The sequence below is a fragment of the Nicotiana tabacum genome, chromosome 9, assembly GCF_000715075.1.
Source record: "Nicotiana tabacum cultivar K326 chromosome 9, ASM71507v2, whole genome shotgun sequence".
In the NCBI taxonomy this organism is placed as follows: Eukaryota; Viridiplantae; Streptophyta; class Magnoliopsida; order Solanales; family Solanaceae; genus Nicotiana; species Nicotiana tabacum.
In genome coordinates, this window is record NC_134088.1 from 30,386,172 (window position 1) to 30,407,139 (window position 20,968).

The 20,968-nt window shown below is 40.8% G+C and overlaps 1 protein-coding gene and 1 long non-coding RNA gene across 5 annotated transcripts in view; one reads left to right on the top strand and one right to left on the bottom strand.

Moving 5' to 3' along the window:
* LOC107787555 (cation transporter HKT1;3) overlaps positions 1-3,708 on the top strand; it is a 26,904-nt gene extending 23,196 nt beyond the window's left edge. For 2 of the 4 annotated variants that reach the window (XR_001648440.2, XM_016609145.2), the window contains one exon: positions 3,426-3,708. The gene's annotated coding sequence lies outside the window, so the exon portion shown is untranslated. Of the gene's footprint in view, positions 1-1,176; positions 2,472-3,425 lie in introns of those variants that run through there. The other 2 variants (XR_012694820.1, XR_012694822.1) reach the window with 1 other exon arrangement.
* Positions 1-17,057, bottom strand: part of LOC142164201 (uncharacterized) — a 26,712-nt gene extending 9,655 nt beyond the window's left edge. Inside the window, exons 1-2 of the long non-coding RNA XR_012694823.1 lie at positions 16,608-17,057; positions 16,460-16,523 (exon numbers count right to left, since the gene is read on the bottom strand). This is a non-coding gene — a long non-coding RNA (uncharacterized LOC142164201). The remainder of the gene's footprint in view (positions 1-16,459; positions 16,524-16,607) is intronic.
* Between the last annotated feature and the right edge of the window lie 3,911 nt (positions 17,058-20,968).

Below are 20,968 nucleotides of genomic sequence, written 5' to 3' on the forward strand. Positions count from 1 at the left end.
CGAAAGTTAGAAACTTGGCAATTTTGGTCGGCAGTGGAAAATTTGATCTTGGGGTCGGAATGGATTTCTAAAAGTTGGAGTAGGTTCGTGGTGTCATTTTTGATGTGTGTGTAAAATCTGAGGTCATTCGGACAAGGTTTGGTAAGTTTCGGCGTCGTTTGCGGAATTTGAAAGTTTAAAAGTTCTTAGGCTTGAATCAAAGGGTAATTTGGAGTTTTGATGTTGTTTTGAGTGATTCGAAGGTTCGACTAAGTTTGTATGTTGATATATGACTTATTGGTATGTTTGGTTGAGGTCCCGAGGGGCTCGGGGTGATTCCAGGTGGTTAACGAATTGTTTGAAGTTGGAAAAATGTAGTTGAAACTACTGCTACTGGTATTTCTGCACCTGTGGAGGGGGAGCTGCAGGTGCGAGGTCGCTGGTGCACTTAGTGAACCGCAAATACGGACATAGAGGACCTGGGCTGGAACTGCTGGTGCGTAAGATTGGTCGCATCTGCGAGCCCACAGATGCGAGGCTGAGTCGTAGATGCGGAAGTGAGGAGGACTAGCAGTGGCTGCAGGTGTGAGGTCTTTTCCGCACCTGCGAGGTCGCAGAAGCGGATAGGGAGCGCAGGCGCATAGATGGGCACTTAAGTGATTTTCCATTGATGCGGAGATTTGGGCGTAAAAGCGGCTCCGTAGGTGCACAGTTTTGAGCCGTAGGTGTGAAAACCTGGGCAGAACCTGTAGATAGAAGACTTTGCGAATTTTTGTTCATTTCCACCATTTTCTAGTCGGACCTTAGAGCTTTTGGAGTGATATTTGAGGGGGATTCAAGGATATTCACTGAGGTAAGTTGCTTGAGCTCTAGTATCATTAGCTATGGTGTTTTCCTATTATTTTCTCAACTAATTAGTAGGATTTGTGAAGTGAAATAAAGAGGTTAAGGCTTGAGATTTTGGAGAGAGTAATTTGGGGATTTGAGAGGACAAATGATGTCGGATTATGATGAATTGTGTATGGTTAGACTCGTGAGTGAATGGGATTTCGGGTTTTATGACTTTTGTCGGATTTCAAGACGTGGGCTCGGGGGTCGAATTTGAGTCGATTTCGAGTTTTGAGTCTAATTTAGTAGTTTTCTTGTGGAATTGATTCATTTAGCATGTATTAATGGTATTGTACTGCTTGTTACTAGATTCGGGACGCTCGGGGGCCGATTCGAGAGGCAAGGGCATTGCGGAGTAGAGATTTGTTCGGATTGAGGTAAGTAACGGTTGTAAATCTAGTCTTGAGGGTATGAAACCCCAGATTTTTGTGTCATGTGACTATTTGGAGGTGACGCACTTGGTAGGTGACGGGCGTGTGGGCGTGCACCATTGGATATTTGTGACTTGGTCCACCCCGTAGCAACTGTAACATTGAACAACTTGTTGTAGCTATATGCTCTATATGTGCTTTAGGAAGATTTACTGTAAATCATGCTAGATACCATGTATAGGACTTATGCCAGTATTGTTTGGACCCTTAGAGGACGTTTCTTGTTGTCCTCTCACTGCTTTAGTTGATATCCCGTACTCAGTCATGTTCATGCATTCCTACATCATAGCTTAGTCTCTAATATTCTATTTGTTGCATCATGTTAATGTTGTTTGTGCTGATTTTTTTTATTTCTGAGAGCCCGAGATACTGGAGAGGTTTTTGACTGAGTGAGGCCGAGGGCCTATTTGTGAGGTATTGTACCTTAGCACGTGAGTTGTCTGTGCGGATTATGATATGATATTATATGAGTTGTCCGTGCAGTTTATAGCTCTTGGGCTGTAGGAGCCCCTCCGGAGTCTGAACACCCCCAGTGAGCGCATGTACCTACTGAGTGCGAGTGCCGAGTGCTGAGTGATTGTGATGCATGAGTGATGGTGAGACATGAGTGATTGTGAGGTTGGAGTGATTGGAAGGAATGAGTGATTTTAGCCTAAGGGGCAGTATATGATTTCATCATCCATGCTCATAGTTGCTTTGAGTCCTTATTTGAGAACTGTTGAAAGATATTTCCAATTGATTTACTTGAACTTGATCTAAACAAGCTGATTTGACTTAAATTGTGGTTATAAAGCATGCCACACTTTACTAATTTTTTTTGATATGAACGGTACTTGCATTTAGCTCGTCACTACTTCTCAACCTTTATTTAATTCTGTTACTTGATGAGTTGGTTGTATTCATAGTACACCCTGCACTACATGTGCAAATCCAGGTGTGTTTGAGCACGAAGATTGTTGAGTCGAGGCCTGTTTTAGTTTTAGAGACTGCAAGGTAGCTGCCAGCGTCCGCAGGACCTTGTTACTCCTTCCTCATTTCTTTCCATTTTGTACTGATATTTAGACATTGGCTGTAATAGATTTAAGTACTTAAACACTCATGACTTGGTGACACCCCGATGTATGGGGCTCGTTTTTCGCACTTATTTCCAAATTTGAGTTTAACTTTGATTTCATAAAATATTCCTGATATGGAAAGCTTTACTTTACTTTTATATTTAGTTTGGAAGTATTTTTGGGAAGGTCGGCTTGCCTAGTACCACCGATAGGCGCCATCACGACACGTTAGGTTTTGGGATCGTGACAAGTTGGATCTCCCGAGGTACCGCCTCATAGTCCCAAGAGTAAATATGTAAGACAGGGGGATCTCTCGATTTACCGCCTTATAGTCCCTAAGTAAATATGCAAGAACAACAAGTACAACATCAACAATAACACTAATACAAGGGTACGGCAGATAAATCAACTCAAAAATTCCAGAAATCAACGGAACGGAGGAATTAATTCACAAGGAGTGGCCAAAATAGAGAATGCTAGTCATAATAATAACAACTCAATAAGAAATGAAATATTATGCAATAAGGTCCACAATGTACAGTTCGACAATAAGGGAGTTAACACAAGGCGAATAATTCCAAATAAGGACAAGTCAACTAAAATATAGAATATCTAACTTCTTCTAAGGTGGGCAATTAAGAAAGAGATACAGCAATTTCATTTAGGGATAAGCAGCAGAAAGATAATCATAGCCTCAATTAAAGATAAACAATTACAAAAGAGATAATTATAACTTCAAATAAAGATAAGCAGTTGGGGGAAAGATAACATGGCAATAGAAGAGATAACAATTTCAGTTATGGGACATATGACTCAAAAAAGCATCAAGGGCGGATCATGAAGCAATTACTTCTAATTAAAGCAGGTAGAGGTGAAACTAGTAATTAAGAGATGTATTCATAACATAACAACTGCATAATCAGTGAATGATACAAAGCATGCCGCACTATACTAAATGTTTTTTATATGAACGGTACTTGCATTAAGCTCGTCACTACTTCTTAGCCTTTATTTATTTCTATTACTTGTTGAGTTGGTTATACTCATAGTACACCCTGCACTATATGTGCAGATCCAGGTGTGTTTAAGCATGATGATTGTTGAGTCCAGGCCTATTTTAGTTTCGGAGACTGCAAGGTAGCTGCCAGCGTCCGCAGGATCTTGTTACTCCTTCCACATTGCCTTCCATTTTGTACTAATATTTAGACATTGGATGTAATAGATTTAAGTACTTAAACACTCATGACTTAGTGACACCCCGATGTATGGGGCTCGTTTTCCGCACTTGTTTCCAAATTTGAGTTGAACTTTGATTTTATAAACAATTACTGAAATGAAAAGTTTTACTTTACTTTTATATTTAGTTTGGAAGTATTTTTGGGAAGGTCATCTTGCCTAGTACCACCGATAGGCGCCATCACGACACATTAGGTTTTGGGGTCGTGACAAGTTTGATCTCCCTAGGTATCGCCTCGTAGTCCCAAAAGTAAATATGCAAGACAAGGGGATCTCCCGATATACCGCCTCATAGTCCCAAATTAAATTTAGAATAACAACAAGTACAACATCAACAATAACACTAATACAAGGGTACGACAGATAAATCAACTCAAAAGTTCCAGAAATCAAAGGAACGGAGGAATTAATTCACAAGGAGTGGCCAAAATAGAGAATGCTAGTCATAATAATTACAACTCAACAAGAAATGAAATATTATGCAACAACGGCCCACAATGTACAGTTCGACAATGAGGGAGCTAACACAAGGCGAATAATTTCAAATAAGGACAAGTCAACTAAAATATAGGATATCTAACTTCTTTTAAGGTTGGCAGTTAAGAAAGAGATACAACAATTTCAATTAGGGATAAGCAGGAGAAAGATAATCATAGCCTCAATTAAAGATGAACAATTACAAAAGAGATAATTATAACTTCAAATAAAGATAAGTAGTCGGAGGAAAGATAACATGGCAATAGAAGAGATAACAATTTCAGTTATGGCACAAATGACTCAAATAAGCATCAAGGGCGGATCATGAAGCAATTACTTCTAATTAAAGCAGGTAGAGGTGAAACTAGTAATTAATAGACGTATTCATAACATAACAACTGCATAATCAGTGAATACAAGGACCTAAGAACCCTAAAAGGTCAATTTCAAAATATAAGTCCGAGGACTGTACTCTTAGAGGTCGTTTCTTGCTGTCCTCTCACTGCTTTAGTTGATATCCCGTACTCTGTCATGTTCATGCATTCTTACATCATAGCTCGGTCTTTGTTATTCTATTTGTTGCATCATGTTTATGTTGTTTGGGCTAATTTGTTTGATTTCTGAGAGCCCGAGAGACTGGAGAGGTTAATGACTGAGTGAGGTCGAGGGCCTGTTTGTGAGGTATTGTACCTTAGCACGTGAGTTGTCCATGCGTATTTTGATATGATATTATAGCACGTGAGTTGTCTGTGCAGAATGTGAGTTGTCCATACAAATTATAGTGCTTGGGCTGTAGGAGCCCCTCCGTAGTCTGAACATCCCCAGTGAGCACAGGTACCTTCTGAGTGCGAGTGCCGAGTACTTAGCGATTGTGAGGCATGAGTGATGGTGAGGCATGAGTAATTGTGAGGTTTGAGTGATTGGAAGGACTGAGTGATGTTAGTCCAAGGGGCACTATATGATTTCATCATCCATGCTCATAGTTGCTTTGAGTCCTTGTTTGAGAACTGTTGAAAGATATTTCTAATTGATTTACTTGAACTTGATTTAAACAAGCTGATTTGACTTAAACTCTGGTTACAAAGCATGCCGCACTTTACTAATTATTTGTGATATGAACGTACATTTAGCTCGTCACTACTTCTCAGCTTTTATTTATCTCTGTTACTTTCTTAGTTGTTTGTACTCATACTTTACCCTACACTACATGTGCAGATCTAGGTGTGTCTGAGCACGGAGATTGTTGACTCCAGGCTTGTTTGAGTTTCGGAGACTGTAAGGTAGCTACTAACGTCCGCAAAACTTCTTACTCCTTCCACATTTCTTTCCATTTTGTACTGATATTTAGACATTGACTGTTATACTTTTAAGTACATAGACGTTAATGATTTGGTGACACCCCGATGTTTGGGGCTCGGTTTCCGCACTTAGTTCCAATTTTGAGTTTAACTTTGATTTTATGAAACATTCTTGATATGGACAGCTTTACTTTACTTTAATATTTAGTTTAGAAGTATTTTGGAAAGTTCGGCCTGCCTAGTACCACCGATAAGCGCCATCACGACACGTTAGGTTTTGGGGTCGTGACAAGTTGGTATCAGAGCCTAGGTTACATAGGTCTCACGAGTCATGAGCGGACATCTGTTGAATTCTTTACTTATCTTCGAGAGGCTGTAGAACCTTTAGGAAAAATTCCACATTCCTGAATTCTTTTTGTTCGAATCTGTTGATTCTAGTAACTAAACATCCTTTGTTTCATTCTCTCACATATGGTGAGGAATCGTACTACCGGACATGATGGACACCCACTAGTACCACCGACTAGGGCCGTGAGAGGCCGAGGTTGGGGTAGGAGCAGAGGTACAGCCCACACAGTAGCTGGGGCAGTACTTGCAGACCCACCAGTTGCCCTAGATCAGGATCGGATCCTAGTTGTTGATGCACCAGCTCACGCACCACCTGTGCCTATTAAGATTCCAGGCCTTTAGGAAGCCCTAGCTCAGATTCTGACAGTGTGTACCGGCACTTCTCAGGCCGGGGGAGGCACTAAGACTCCCGCCGCTCGCACTCCCGAATAGGTTGTTTAGAGACTCCAGACACCGGGGGCACCACTGGCCCAACCGGTTGCAGTTGCTTAGGACTATGTAGTTCCTACTATACCCGAGGATGATCAGCTTAGGTTGGAGAGGTTTGGGAGACTCTAGCCTCAACTTTTCAGTGGCATACAGAGAGAGAGGATGCTCAGGACTTCTTGGATAAGTGTCAGAGGATACTCTGTTGGGTCTCATTCACTACATTTTAGTTTTCTGGGGCTGAACTCAGATGGTGGGAGACTTACGAAAGGTGTAGGCTTGTTGGCGCAATACCCCTTATTTGGCAGCAGTTCACTGTGGTCTTTTTGGAGAAGTTCGTGCCTCAGTCCCGCGGAGAGGAGCTGCGCAGACAGTTTGAGCAGCTTTGCCAGGGTGATATATTTGTGATGCAGTATAAGATGTGATACTCGAAGTTGGCCCATCATGCTATCTGGTTGGTTCCCACATATAGGAAAAGGATCATGAATGTTTATAGATGGTCTCACTTTTCAGCTATGGTTGCTTATGACTAGAGGGAGGGTGTCTGGTGATACTTTTGATGAGGTTATCGACATTGCTCGGCAGATTGAGATGGTTCGCGGTCAGGAGAGGATTGAGAGGGAGGCCAAGAGGCATCGAGGACAGGGAGGATTTAGTGGTACTTCTTATGGGGCTCAGTTCTAGCACGGCATAGGCCGTCCATTCAGGCATGCTCATCTAGCCCTCCCAGTTCACCGTGGTGCATTATCTGGCCATGGTTCTCACATTTCTCATCAGGGCCACTCATCACTCAATGCCCTTCCGGCCCAGAGTTCGTCCCGTGCTCCATCAGTTCAAGGGACCTCTACCGCCTCGTAGTCCCAAAGTAAATATTTAAGAACAAGAAGTACAACATCAACAATAACACTAATACAAGGGTACGACAGATAAATCAACTTAGAAATTCAATAACTCAAAGGAACGGAGGAATTAATTCACAAGGAGTGGCCAAAATAGAGAATGCTAGTCATAATAAGAACAACTCAACAAGAAATGAAATATTATGCAACAACGATCCACAATGTACAGTTCTACAATGAGGGAGTTAACACAAGGCGAATAATTCCAAATAAGGACAAGTCAACTCAAATATAGGATATCTAGCTTCTTCTAAGGTTGGAAATTAAGAAAGAGATACAACAATTTCATTTAGGGATAAGCAGAAAAAGATAATCATAGCCTCAAATAAAGATGAACAATTACAAAAGAGATAATTAATACTTCAAATAAAAATAAGCAGTTGGGGGAAAGATAACATGGCAATAGAAGAGATAACAATTTCAATTATGGCACAGATGACTCAAATAAGCATCAAGGGCAGATCATGAAGCAATTACTTCTACTTAAAGCAAGTAGAGGTGAAACTAGTAATTAATAGACGTATTCATAACATAACAATTGCATAATCAGTGAATACAAGGACCTAAGAACTCTAAAAGGACAATTTCAACATATAAGTCCGAGGAGGTACTCTTAGAGGTCATTTCTACGGATTTACAGCGGCACCGGGGGCACCGCAGAAGCGCAAGGGGGAAACGAAGAAGCGAGCTTCTTCGCAGGTGCGACCGCTGGACCGAAAAAGAGGAATTCACACCTGTGTTCTTGCTTATGTAGAAGAGAGCCATCCTCCTGGACACCATGACCACATAAGCGACCAGGCTCACGCAGAAGAGGAGTCGCACCTACGCTCCAAAGTGTCGCATGTGCGAAAACACCAGAACCAGACCTGTTCAAAACTTTGAAAAATATCTGAAACTCGTCTAAAACACAGACGGGGCCCCTGCGACCCCGTCCAAGCATACAAAAAAGTTCCATACCCTAATACGGAATCGCTCGAGGTCTCAAATCACATCAAACAACGTTGAAACTACGAATCACCCTCCAATCCAAACTTAATGAACTTGAAACTTCAAATTTCTACAACCGATGTCTAAACCTATCAAACCACATCTGATTTATCTCACCTACTCCAAGTTCCAAAATCGGAATCCGACCCATATATCAAAAAGTTCACTTCCGGTCAAAATCTCTTAAAATTTGACTTTCGCCATTTCAAGCCTAAATCTGCTATAGACTTCAAATTCACAGACTCAAATTCACAGACTAAATCCAACAGAGCTAACAGAACCAACGAAATTTCATTACGGAGTCGTCTTCACAAAGTTTCCAACTACGGTAAAACATCTTAAGACTTAAGCTTCCAAAACTTGCATCCTTCTTCCGTTTCGACTCCGAATCATCCGGTAACTAAATTCAGCCACACACGCAAATCAATATACATAATACGAAGATTTTTAGGACCTTATGCCACCAAATATGACCTAAGTTTTCAAAACTACTGGCTGAGTCGTTACAAGATTATGCTAGATCGAGCTTCATTACTCAGATATTTGGCGGAATGCATAATTATTGATGAAAAATTTATGCTCCTTTATGGGCTTACCTTGGTGTTATAAACACATATTTCACAGTCCGAAGAGTTTCCCTATTCATGTGGATCAGACCGAACACCTTGGGAATATTTATATATTATGAGATGCATCCATGGATTGGGTCGTACGACCTCGCCTGTGTATGTACATGATTATTATGGAGCGGGCCGTTCGACCTCGGAATAACTCATGTGTGTTGTTGTTAGGAGTTTGATTATACTCGATATTTCCTTCATGACTTGAGAAATTATAATCTTTTTGGCCTTTACTTGTTAAAATTGGAATGTGATATTTGGGTACTTTTAACTTGTTATTTTTGTTAAAGAATCACTTATTTATTTCCTCTTATTTCATTGTTACTGTTGTATTTCATGCCTATTAAAAATTCTTGCACTTTATGTATATTGACCACTAGTAAGTGTCGATGTTGACCGATCGTCACTACTTCATTGAGGTTAGACCAGATAATTACTGGGTACACATTGTTTACGTACTCACGCTACACTTCTGCACAAATTGTCTAGGTTCTGAAGTAGGTACTTCTGGTGTTCGTCCAAGACACATCCGCATTACCCGGAGGCCTAGTGGTGAGCTTCTTTCCATGCTCTATTCTACAGCACCCGAAGTCTCCTATTGTTATATTTATTATTTTTATCTATTCCACTTCAGACCCTAGTTGTAGGAAGTTTTGTATATTCTACTATATGCTCGTGCACTTGTGACACCGGATTTTAGGAAATTTCTAGTAGATACTCTTGGTTTCTTTGTCTATTAATTTCACTACTTCACTCTTGTGTTTACTTTATGCCTTATATTACTACGTTCACTTACTCTTGATTCTTATTTTAAATAAAATCAATGACTTTACAAATATTAAAATGAACAATTAAATGGATAGTTCAATGTTGGCTTACCTAGGGGCGACGTTTGGCACCATCACGGCCTTTAGTTGAAATTAGCTTGTGATAGCTTGGTATCGGAGCACTAGGTTCACATAGATCTCACAAGTTAGGAGCGAGCCTAATAGAGTCTTGCGGATCGGTGCGGAGACATCCGTACTTTTCTTCGAGAGTCTATAGGGTGTTAGGAAACTTCTCTTTCTCTATCTCCAATTGTGCAGTTGATGATGTACTAAGTATCTTCCTCTTATTCTCTCAAAGATAGTGAGAACGCGTGAGAAAGATATACATGGCGGTGGAGGAGCTGCTCCCCCTATTGCTAGAGGCTGAGGGTGGGATCCAGCTCCAGCTAGAGGATGAGGGTGTCATAAAGTTGCTCTCGTTATACCACCAGCAGATTCAGTAGAGGATCCTGTCATTAAGGAGTAGGGTGAGGCGCCTGCAGCTGAGCTGACTCCTATAGATTTCATGTCTGCACCGGTATTTCAGGAGGTCATGGGTCGTATGCTGCGGTTCATAGACTCTATGACGCATGCTAGTTTATTTCCAACATACCCAGCCACATCTTAGCCGGAGGGGGGGCACAGACCCCTACTGCTCAGGCTCCAGGACACGCAGCTACCGTATGTCAGACCCCAGGTGCACTACCTACAGGCAGGGCCTCAGCCAGTTGCAGTGGCTATACCAGAGCCCAGACAAGCTGCGACCGTCGAGCTGCATAAGTTGTTGGATAGATGGACCAGGCTACATCCTCTTGCCTTTAGCGGTGAGCGACATGAGGACCCCATGGATTTTATTGATCAATGCAGAGATAGGCTGCACAACATGAGAGTATTGGAGCTAACGAGGTGGACTTCGCCATATTTCAGTTTGAGAGTAGGGCCTGTAGATTGTGGCAGCCCTATCTTCTTAGCATACCAGCAAGGTCACCTCCCTTGACTTGGGACTAGTTCACATGTATCTTTCTGGAGAGATATATTCCAACCTCTCAGAATGAAGAGCTACGGGGTCAGTTCGAGCGGCTCCAACAGGGTCAGATATCTGTGACCGATTATGAGGCACGGTTCTCTAAGTTGTCTCGCCATGCACTTATGATACTCCCCACCAATGCAGAGAAAGTGTAGAGGTTTATTGCTGGCTTGAATTATAGTATTCATGTTACTATGGTCCGAGAGGTTGAGATGGGGGCTCCTTACGAGCTGGTTGTCGAAATAGCTTGGAGGATTGAGGGTATCTGCAAATAGGGCTGATTGTATACGATGGGAAAAAAAGGACTCGTCATTCTAGAGAATTCAATGGTGCCCCGTCTGGGGGTAGAGGTCAGTTCATGAGGGGTCAGTCCAGCAGGCCAACTTATTCAGCACCGCCACCTTCTCGGGATGCACCACTACGGCCCTTCATCAGTGCCATTTCTTAGAGCTCCTACCGTCAACCGTCTATTTAGGGTTCTTCCAGTGGGTATTTGGGTCCCCAGGGTCAGACTCGGGGTCTGTCATCTTCCTCACAGAGATCGAATACAATATCCTTAGACACCGTGATCACTGGTATTATTTCTGTCTGCGGTAGGGATACTTCGGTACTATTTGATCCAGGGTCTACATATTCATATGTTTTTATCTCTGTTTTGCTCATTTTCTAGATGTCTCTCGTGAGTCCTTAGGTTCTCCTGTATATGTGTCCACGCCAATGGGCAATTATGTTGTTGCAGATCAGGTTTATTGGTCCTGTATTGTGACTTTTTGTTGTTATGAGACCAGAGTGGATCTTATATTGCTCGAGATGACCGACTTTGAGGTCATCCTCGGCATGGACTGGTTGTCTCCATACCATACCGTTCTTGATCGCCATGCCAAGACTATTACCTTGGCGATGCCTGAGTCTCCTCGATTGGAGTAGAGGGGTTCATCTATCAGTATATTTAGCCGGGTTATCTCTTTATTGAAGGCTCGACATATGACCGAGAAGGGTTATTTGGACTATCTGGCTTATGTTTGGGATACAAATGTAGAGACTCCCGCGATTGATTCAGTGCACGTGGTGTGGGAGTTCTTCGATGTGTTCCCTTTTGATCTACCAGACATGCCACCGAATCATGATATCGATTTTAGTATTGATTTGGCGCCAGGTATCCAGCCTATCTCTATTCCATCGTACCACATGGATCCAAAAGAGTTGAAGGAGTTAAAGGAACAACTTGATGAATTGCTCGCGAAGGGGTTCGTCAGGCCGAGTATGTCGCCTTGGGATCCACCGGTATTAATTGTGTTACACCCCATCTTTTCGTACGTAAACGTACGTCGCAAGTTAGTTGACGTAAGCTCGGAAATGAGATCATCTTTGGAAGTACATAAAGTAAGTTAATCATGTTATCTTGGAGCTAATAAATATTTATGATCATGAACTGCAAGTACCAATAGGGTTGGAAGGTTTAGTAGCTAAACGAATCGAAGAAAATACATTTCGTTGAAAGTCATCCGGTTGAGAATGTTATAACCCGTACTTTTGGAGTGGTATTCACGTTTTTGCAAGACTGTGCAAGCAACTGCCTTTGGGACCCACAAGGTCGGTTAGGAATTATCTTACTATATAAAGTTGTGGATTTATTCTCTAAGACTTATTTCGACCCAAATCCAATCTAAAAATTCTCTCTATACATCATAAAAACATCCCTATGGTTTTGAAACAATTCCATCATCCGCAACTCAAAATCAAGAGGCGAACACATCAACGCGATCCTTATGACATAAGTAATACTTTTTTGTCCTCCTTTATCCTTATATCTCAAGGTTTGGAAATAGATCTGTGGATAAAGAAGCTTGTTACCTTTTTATGGTATCTATAAAATCATAAGTAAGGATGTGGATCAAAGGGAACAAGGTTTGGAAGCAAGAACACAAGAGGTATGTAAGGCTTTCGTTTCATTTTTGGCATGATTTGGTTTAGCTATGTTCTAGCCTTCTTCTTGATCTTTTAAGTGTTTTTCAAGGGAAATTTCAGCATGTATGGTATCCTTGTATAGTATTCAATTCTATATGTGAAGTGTGGAATACACTAGTTTAGGTTAGAATTTAAAAACATAACAAAATAAAAGGGAAATCGCCAATTTGGCCTATGCCATCCGGACTTCCATTTGTTCCGTTACTTTGATGTTTTTATGTATACCTAACCCCCATATGATCCTAATAGCTTCATTGAAGATTACATAAGCTTAAGTTTCATGTGTTGATGCATAGATTATTCCCAAATAATATTTAGACTTTCATGTCACAAGTTATCCACTATGAGTCGACATCACATTCACATATCCTTTTTGTCGATAGTTTGACACTATTGTGTATAACTGGATGTACTTTAGTTTTATAATATCATCTTGGCTGGGTATCCATTCCCATGTATATTGTGGTGCTTGTTGTTGTTTTTCGGGATCATCCAGTTTTAAGGGAAACATTGTCGAAATTTTTGGAAGTTTAAAGAGTTGGACAAATCTTGAGTACCTTGCTTCTAAATTAATTATAGAGGAATCCTAATGAGTTAACTAACCTTAGTATCTCATGTACATACTCAGTTTCTCCCTAAAATGGAGATAGGCTCCTCCATCCAACTTATGGACAACGAGCGTCAAATTACGTTTGTGATTTCGTTTATGGTTTCCTTTATGATCTCTTGGGTCCATATGATGTTGCCACAAGTCTTACGCCTCATACATGCTTACATTGATTATGATGGGGGGATATAGCCCATAACACCAGCGAGGCCTATTGATTATATACTGGGGGTAGATAGCCCATAACGCCAGTGAGGCATATTGATTATATGCTAGGGGAGATAGCCCATAACACTAGCCGCACCTATTGATTATATATTTACCTGTTGGGGGGGGGGGGATATAGCCCATAGCACCAGTAATGCATGTTATATACGTATATATAGCAACAATTTGCATTGCATGACTATATATGAGGCTAGTTCAGTTTTATAGTTCCCTGATTAGGGGATATAGCCCATAAAATCAGACAGGTACCAGTTCAGATAGTTGTTCAGTTTCAGCGTAAACTTTGGTTCAGTTCCAGATCAGTTGCTAATTCAGACTCTTGTTTAGCTTTCAGTTTATATTCATATTTCCATCTTATAGTCATACTTTAATATTCTTTACATATGCTTTCCACCCTACATACTTTGTGCATATCGTACGATGTCCCTTTCGGGGCTCTGTATTTCATACCGCGCAGGTACAAATAGATCAACATTCGAGCCACATCAGTAGGCCATCCACCAGCTATCACAGCCACTCTGTTTACTCCCGTAGTTACTTATCTTTTGGTATGTGTACTGTTAGGTAGTTAGGGTATGACGGGCCCCTGTTCCGTCAAATACTCTTTTTCAGTTCAGCACTCTGTAGATATGTACCTGTGTAGTTAATATGTTTTTATATGTTAGCTTGTGTTAGCCTTGTCAGCTTTCCATATTGTACAGTTCTTATCAGTTATGCTTATGCTTGTTTAGTTTATCCGTTTATATTTATGATTAGTAGATTATCAGCAAGTTTAGTGATGATCGACACTTAGTATTGGTTATCCATCATGACCTTAGGCTGGGTCGTGACGGTTTGTGAAGAAGAGATGGGAGTACGCGGATGTGCATTGATTACTTACCATTAAGAACAAATACTTGTTACCGCGCATCGATAATTTATTTGACCAGTTGCAGGGTGCCAGGGTGTTCTCTAAGATCTACTTGAGATCTAGGTATCATTTATTGAAGATTCATGCTTCAGATGTTCCAAAGATTGCTTTACGGACTAGATATGGGCACTATGAGTTTCTAGTGATGTCCTTCGGCTTGACCAACACCCCGACGACGTTTATGGATTCGATGAATCGGGTGTTCAGGCCATATCATGACTCATTTGTCATTTTCTTCAATGATGACATATTGATATACTCTCGTAGTATGGAAGAGCACGAGCAGCATTTGAGAGTTGTGCTTCAGACCTTGCAGGAACAGAAGTTATATGCTAAGTTCCCCAAATGCGAGTTCTGGTTAGATTTTGTGGCATTCATTGGACATGTTGTATTAGGTGATGGTACTAAGGTAGATCCCAGGAAGATCAAGGTAGTCCAGAGTTTGCCTCATCCTACTACAACGATCGAGATCAGGAGCTTCTTGGGTTAGTAGGTTATTATTGATGGTTTGTGGAGATCTTCTCATCTATTATAGAACCTTTGACTAGATTCACCCAGAAGGATGCTCCGTTCAGATGGTTTGATGATTGTGAGGCGAGCTTTCATAAGCTCAAGACCGCATTGACTATAGCACCGATGTTAGTGTTGCCTTCCGGTTCAGGGATGTATACTGTGTATTGCGACACTTCACATGTTGGCTTGGGTTGTTATTGATTCAAGAGGGGTGATTTATTGCATATGCTTCACGTCAGCTGAATCTCCATGAGAAGAATTACCCCGTACATGAATTGGAGTTATCCGCGATAGTTCATGCTCTCAATATTTGGAGGCATTATCTTTTTGAGGTTTCCTGTACGGTTTACACCGATCATCGTAGCTTGCAGCATTTGTTTAAGTAGATTAAGGCTCGTTAGTACGATGATCCACACTTGGTGATTCTTAGAGTGACAGTACTACATGATGGTGCCAGGGTCGCCTATGTGTTCCTAATGTTCATGGCTTGAGGGAGAAGGCTCTAGATGAGGTGCACAGTTCTCAATATTCTATTCATCCAGGTTCTACAAAGATGTATCGCGGCCTGAGGCAGCATTATTTGTGGAGGCGGATGGAGAAGGACATAGTTGAGTATTTAGCGAGATGTCTAAATTGCTAGCAGGTTAAGTATGAGCACCAGGCTTCTCCATATTGATTGAATACAATAACATAATGTGAACTTCTGCAGGCTTCTCCTTCTGGTAGCAATTGCTGCATTATTGAATGGAGTAAGGGGTCTAGGAGCTGAAGGCCCTGGTCGTGGAGCAGGGGGTCAAGGAGCTGAAGGGCAACCTCTTCCACCTCAAGGGCAGCATCAGCCTAATCTTGCTCAACAAATAAATGGTTTGCTCAACCCACACAAGCAACAATGAATGTAGATGCTCTTTTAAACCCAGAAGCAATGGCTGCAAATTTGGATGGAGATAATGCATTGTTCGAACTCCATAGAGCTGATGGCCCTGGCCATGGAGCAGGGGGTGAAGAAGCTGAAGGCCCTGGCCATGGAGCTGGTGGGCAACCTTTTCCACCTCAACTAATGAATGTTTTGCCCGACCCACAAGCACCAATGGATGCTCTTTTCAACCCAGAAGCAATTGCAGCAATGGCTGCATATTTGAATGAAGATAATGCACAGTTCCAACAGCATCTCGACGGGTTAAATCACTAGAAGGGGTGGTGGGTCGATGCAGTTATCCTTAAGCAAACCTACAGTAATAACATGTGATAACTACATAGACCTGCTGCTTTTTAAACTCTTACATTCTAAACTTTTACGTGCAATATACTGCTTTCTAAACTCTGTAAAGTGGCAGGAGTTGCCATTCAAAGAATTGAGATGTAATAGCATTGAACTTTAAGTGTTTCACAGATTTAGGTAGAAAATGAAGTGTGAACATCAGTTTTATTTGCAAGAAAAGGCAGGCAGGTTCTTCATACCCCATTACTTATCTTGTTCTTTGAGCATTCCGGGAAGCTAGTTTATTACTTATATTTTAGTACTGGTTTTGCTTTTCACACACTTTCTTTGAGATGAAATGTTTCAGTTGTCAAACATTAGGGGAGGCGTAAAACACATAAGGTTGTTAAGTGAAAAAGTTGGCAGAACACCAGTAACTACTGTCAGTTAATGCCGTTTTTATATCAGAGTTAAAAAAAATTTCTGCACTATAAAACAGAGAAATATTCCCCAGCAAGCAAGTTATCGTATCCATCTGATGGGATTTGACAGTCATACCTCTGAACTGTCAAAATCTTTAGTTAGTACTTTTCTTTGTGAACTTTCTTCATAACTCCAGTAACTACAAAAAAGAAGTTGATGCATCATGTCAAGAAGCACATGGTTTTCAAGAACACTGAAAAGAAACCAAGTAATTATAAATTACCAGATTAGATATGCTCTTTGAGATGACCATTAAAAGCTGCTGTCACAATACTGGAGCGTCAAGAAACCTAGAACCAAAAACTAATCAGAACCAAATTAGAAGAGAGAGAGAGAGGCAATAGAAGATGCCCTTGAGGTGGCGTCTGCATCTCTCATGTCATTACTTGGCAAAAATTGGGGAAGCAACACGTACTTTATGTCGGATATTTTTAAATATAATACTACTGTCCGATTAGTTGGCAAAAACTGAGCATCTGTATCCTATAAACTGTAACATCAACCTGAAAAATGCGATTCTGTGTGCTATGATCTATAACCAGTGTATGTCAATTCAAATAATATATATAATCAGTATCGGAAAAAGATCTACAACTAGCTAGTGGCTCGGTTAGACAAAGACAAACCTCTTTTTATGACAACCGGTGCGGTTGGATCATGTCGTTGTCCCTAAGAAAATTCGAAAGTTCAAGTCACAGAGACTTGATAGTTTACTCTACATTACTAATGTTGGGTTGTATCACAATGTGAACATTATTTTTTCAGCTAACTTGTATTTATTAATTTTTTTATTTTATCATATAACTTTTTTAAAAAAGCCAGAGATGCAGCATATTCTCAATAGAGAACTATCATAGGCACACAGTTCAAACATAGATCTTTCCAAATACATAAAAAAACTCCCCTACTCAAAAATTAAGATTACATCTTCCCAGGGAAAAAGAGAGTCAGAAGCAAAATTTATTCTTTAAGACCATCTCCAACCCAACACTATTTTTGACGCCAAACGCTATTTTGGTGTAAGATTTGGTATTTTGGTGCTCCAACCCAACACCATTTTGGTGTGTGAACAGTGTTACACCAAATTTGGTATAACACTATTCATCAACACCATTACTATTCATCAATATTTTATTATATAACACTTTTAATTTAACATATTATATATTTTGTAATTACTTATACTTTTTATGTACTAACTACTATCTTTATGATATTAATTTTATATTTTAATTTTAGTGTATAATTTTTATAAATTAATTTTCGTATATTTTATTTTTATATAAAATTATAAGTTATAATTGTATAAAAATATATAACTATCAAAAAACTGAAAAGTGCAAATCTAAAATATAATATATTGTTAATAAATAACACAATGTTCATTAAATAACATAAAAATAAATATTTAATACAGTAGCGACTGACATAGATTAAAATTGAAAATACATTAAATAACATAATGGGATGAGAAAATTACAATAATAATCTAGTACTCTGGTAGGTCACTTCAGATCCGCCAATATCATTAAAATATTGAGTGTATGGGGCAGGGATTGTTGTGGTTGTGGCTGTTGAAATTGTTTACTTCTTTTATCCATTATTGTTTTTGCTATGATTTAACGTGTGAGTGTCATTTGCAAGAAAAAAAACTGAATATCATATGTGAATGCTACAAAAAGTAAAAGCATGCATAGAATTTCCATATGAATGCTAGAAAATATCACCTCCCATCATGTAATGACTCAACTGGTCGTTTTGAGCTCTATCATCCCGTTCTTGGATTTGAGACTCTGTAGGTTCAGTTGGTGATTTATGACTTGTGGTTATGGTTGGTTCAGGTCCCAAGAGGTTAGGAAATGATTTGGAACACTTGGCTTCTAATTAGAAGCCTTAAGTTAAGAGAACTAGCCAAATTCAACATTTTGAGTAAAGGGATCTCAAAATCATGATTTGAGAGTTCCTACAGGATTGTATGATGCTTTTGGACTTGTATGTATATTATGTTTAGCACCCAAGAGTTCGGGCGTGATTCGGCGCTATTGTGAGAAATTTGGAACTTCTTGTTTTTTTGAGATGGATTAAATTCCCTTCAAACTCTCTCTCTCTCTCTCTCTCTCTCTCTCTCTCTCTCTCTCTCTCTCTCTCTCTCTCTCTCTCTTCAAACACACACACTCTCTCATTCTGCTTCCTCTAACGACTCCCTACCACAACCGCTGACAAGCCAAGCTTCGGCATCGGCGACGACTACCACCACCAGGTAAGGTCTCTCTCTCACCCTTCTTTTTGTTTCTTCCATCGCCAGCGGCATTGCCCAGAGCCGGTGACAGCTCCCCTTTCTCTTTCTCTCCTTCCTCTACTCTATCCCCCTTTCTTCTCCTCCCCCCCTCATTGTGTGTGCGCGCGCAGCGCCAGCGGAACTAGGGTTTCCAGCGAGTTTCAACCAGATGGCAGCATGTCTACAAGCAAATTTGCGGTCAGAAGTTCCCTTTTTGGCACTTTTCGATGACTTTTTTCCGACGAATGTCGTTCAAGAAGTGGCTCCTGTCCACTCTCTCTTGGAGCCGATTCTTGGGGCTAATCTCCACTCTCTCAAGACCCCCAACCTTCTCCCATCTTCAAGGTAAGCAATCCCCGTTGTCTTGGTGTGAATCTTATCATTTCTACACTAGAATTAATTCAATCCACCATGAAATGCTTAGATTTTCAAGAAATGTATTCAAGAGCGGCAAGAAAAAAAATTGAATATCATATGTGAATGCTACAAAAAGTAAAAGCATCCATACAATTTCCATATGAATGCTAGAAAATATCACCTCCTATCATGTAATGACTCAACTGGTCATTTTGAGCTCTATCATCCCGTTCTTGGATTTGAGACTCTGTAGGTTCAGTTGGTGATTTATGACTTGTGGTTATGGTTGGTTCAGGTCCCAAGAGGTTAGGAAATGATTTGAAATACTTGGCTTCTAATTTGAAGCCTTAAGTTAAGAGAGCTGGCCAAATTCAACATTTTGAGTAAAGGGATCTCAAAATCATGATTTGAGAGTTCCTACAGGATTGTATGATGCTTTTGGACTTGTATATATATTATGTTTAGCACCCAAAAGTTCGGGCGTGATTCAGCGCTATTGTGAGAAATTTGGAACTTCTTGTTTTTTTTGAGATGGAATAAATTCCCTTCAAACACATACACTCTCTCTCTCTCTCTCTTCAAACACACTATCTCTCTCATTCTGCTTCCTTTAACGGCTCCCTGCCATAACCGTTGACAAGCCAAGCTTCGGCATCGGTGACGACTACCACCACCAGGTAAGGTCTCTCTCTCCCCCTTCTTTTTGTTTCTTCCATTGCCAGCGGCATTGCCCAGAGCTGGTAACAGCTCCCCTTTCTCTTTCTCTCCTTCCTATACTCTATCCCCCTTTCTTCTCCTCCCCCCTCCTTGTGTGTGCGCGCCCAGCGCCGGCGGAACTAGGGTTTCCAGCGGGTTTCAACTACGTGGCAGCATGTGTACAGGCAAATTTCCGGCCAGAAGTTCTCTTTTTTTCCCTCGCCTCTTCAAAATTGCCCCGACCCACAATGTTCCAGCCGGTTCCTACGAGATCCCATCACCCCGGCTAACTTTTCGGTGACTTTTTTTCGACGAATGTCGTTCAAGAAGTGGCTCCTTTCCACTCTCTCTTGGAGCCGATTCTTGGGGCTCCTCTCCACTCTCTCAAGACCCCCAACCTTCTCCCATCTTCAAGGTAAGCAATCCCCATTGTCTTGGTGTGAATCTTATCATTTCTACACAAGAAGTAATTCAATCCACCATGAAATCCTTAGATTTTCAAGAACTACAAGAAAAAAAAATTGAATATCATATGTGAATGCTACAAAAAGTAAAAGCATGCATAGAATTTCCATATGAATGCTAGAAAATATCACCTCCCATCATGTAATGACTCAACTGGTCATTTTGCGCTCTATCATCCCGTTCTTGGATTTGAGACTCTGTAGGTTCAGTTGGTGATTTATGACTTGTAGTTATGGTTGGTTCAGGTCCCAAGAGGTTAGGAAATGATTTGGAACACTTGGCTTCTAATTAGAAGCCTTAAGTTAAGAGAGCTGGCCAAATTCAACATTTTGAGTAAAGGGATCTCAAAATCATGATTTGAGAGTTCCTACAGGATTGTATGATGCTTTTGGACTTGTATGTATATTATGTTTAGCACCCAAGAGTTCGGGCGTGATTCGGCGCTATTGTGAGAAATTTGAAACTTCTTATTTTTTTGAGATGGATTAAATTCCATGGATATCCCCGCTCTCTCTCTCTTCAAACACACACTCTCTCATTCTGCTTCCTCTAACGGCTCCCTACCACAACCGCTGACAAGCCAAACTTTGGCATCGGCGACGACTACCACCACCACCACCACCAGGTAAGGTCTCTCTCTCCCCCTTCTTTTTGTTTCTTCCATCGCCAGCGACATTGCCCAGAGCCAATGATGGCTCCCCTTTCTCTTTCTCTCCTTCCTCTACTCTATCCCTCTTTCTTCTCCTCCCCCCTCCTTGTGTGTGCGCGCGCAGCACCGGCGGAACTAG